Here is a 2,406-nt window from a genome sequence, read left to right as displayed (position 1 = left end):
AAGAAGAAATCAGTAACCAGAAAAACTTAGAAAAATGTTTAAAAAGAAGAAATCAGTAACCAGAAAAACTGCGAAAAATGTTTAAAAAGAAGAAATCAGTAACCAGGAAAACTTAGAAAAATGTTTAAAAAGAAGAAATCAGTAACCAGAAAAACTGCGAAAAATGTTTAAAAAGAAGAAATGAGTAACCAGGAAAACTTAGAAAAATGTTTAAAAAGAAGAAGTGAGTAACCAGAAAAACTTAGAAAAATGTTTAAAAAGAAGAAATCAGTAACCAGACAAACTTAGAAAAATGTTTAAAAAGAAGAAATCATTAACCAGACAAACTGCGAAAAATGTTTAAAAAGAAGAAATCAGTAACCAGAAAAACTTAGAAAAATGTTTAAAAAGAAGAAATCAGTAACCAGAAAAACTTAGAAAAATGTTTAAAAAGAAGAAATCAGTAACCAGGAAAACTTAGAAAAATGTTTAAAAAGAAGAAGTGAGTAACCAGAAAAACTTAGAAAAATGTTTAAAAAGAAGAAATCAGTAACCAGAAAAACGGCGAAAAATGTTTAAAAAGAAGAAATCAGTAACCAGACAAACTGCGAAAAATGTTTAAAAAGAAGAAGTCAGTAACCAGAAAAACTTAGAAAAATGTTTAAAAAGAAGAAATGAGTAACCAGAAAAACTTAGAAAAATGTTTAAAAAGAAGAAATCAGTAACCAGAAAAACTTAGAAAAATGTTTAAAAAGAAGAAGTGAGTAACCAGGAAAACTTAGAAAAATGTTTAAAAAGAAGAAATGAGTAACCAGAAAAACTTAGAAAAATGTTTAAAAAGAAGAAATCAGTAACCAGAAAAACTTAGAAAAATGTTTAAAAAGAAGAAATGAGTAACCAGAAAAACTTAGAAAAATGTTTAAAAAGAAGAAATCAGTAACCAGAAAAACGGCGAAAAATGTTTAAAAAGAAGAAATCAGTAACCAGAAAAACTTAGAAAAATGTTTAAAAAGAAGAAGTGAGTAACCAGAAAAACTTAGAAAAATGTTTAAAAAGAAGAAATCAGTAACCAGAAAAACTTAGAAAAATGTTTAAAAAGAAGAAATCAGTAACCAGAAAAACTTAGAAAAATGTTTAAAAAGAAGAAATGAGTAACCAGAAAAACTTAGAAAAATGTTTAAAAAGAAGAAATCAGTAACCAGAAAAACGGCGAAAAATGTTTAAAAAGAAGAAATCAGTAACCAGAAAAACGGCGAAAAATGTTTAAAAAGAAGAAATCAGTAACCAGACAAACTGCGAAAAATGTTTAAAAAGAAGAAATCAGTAACCAGAAAAACTTAGAAAAATGTTTAAAAAGAAGAAATCAGTAACCAGGAAAACTTGGAAAAAAACACTTAGAAAAATTTTCAGCAAAGTGTGAAAAATATTCTAAGTGTCAGCGGAGGAAAATGCTGCAGCATCGGGAAAGATTCGCAAACTTACACCGAACATGTGCTCCGAAGTGCCGGAGGAATTGGGTGAATTGAGCCCGGCAAATGGCCAGCTGTCGTTTTGTGCCTGCAGCCCGAAAACTTTAACTTTGTCTGTCGCGGAAGTCCGGACCGAGAAAAATCCAAACGGTTTTGACCGGACCGAGTTCCAGACCGATGCAGTCAAATTTGGAATTCAGACCCATTCAGTGCCACTTGTAGTTTTTCCGCAGTGAGGTTGGCGGGGTACCCGGAGATATATGGGAACACGATTTTTAGAACAAAATGGCGGCGCGGGACCGTTCTGAAAGGCATCCGAAAAACGGTTCCACGGGCATAGCACTTTAATGACAGGTATGAGTGCATGCCGGAGAGCTCTTGGAAGTCGAATTTTTGACACTTTGTCAATTTTTTGACAGATTTGACAAACTCTTTCTGTCTGTTCTAAGAGTCAGTCAGAGACTTGTGCGGCGGTCTTTTGACACTATTGGAGGGCGGGCAAACCCCACGTTGACTCCGGCCGTCCCTCCACAGGCGCTCGTGTCCAAAATGAAGGCGAGAGACGCGAGTGGCCTGGTTCCCTTGGGTGTTGCCAAGAAGGCTGCGGGCTGACCGTTGCCTGAGCACTCCCTAAAGCCTCTTGTGATGAGAGCAGACCTCGCCTGCCGCACGACCGGCTCTGGGAGTCGTTGGGCCGCTATTTGTGAATAGTCTGGTCCTCCTCTGCCACCCGGACAAGCGCGATGGCTCTGCCGCCCTGCGGTGCTCGTCACCCAGGTTTGGGGAACACGATACTCGTAACAAAAATAAAAGGCGGCTCGGGACCTGCAGGCGAAAGGGGTCCCGTGGTGCTAAGCACGTCGACTTCGGGTCTCGGTGCAAGCCGGAGAGCTCACGGAAGTCTAAAGTTTTCGGCACGTGGTCGAATCTTTTGAAAGGCTTACCCGGCTCTTTCCGT

The sequence above is a fragment of the Chiloscyllium punctatum genome, unplaced genomic scaffold (genome assembly GCF_047496795.1).
Source record: "Chiloscyllium punctatum isolate Juve2018m unplaced genomic scaffold, sChiPun1.3 scaffold_1537, whole genome shotgun sequence".
Taxonomy (NCBI): Eukaryota; Metazoa; Chordata; class Chondrichthyes; order Orectolobiformes; family Hemiscylliidae; genus Chiloscyllium; species Chiloscyllium punctatum.
Note: the sequence above shows the minus strand (reverse complement) of the source record.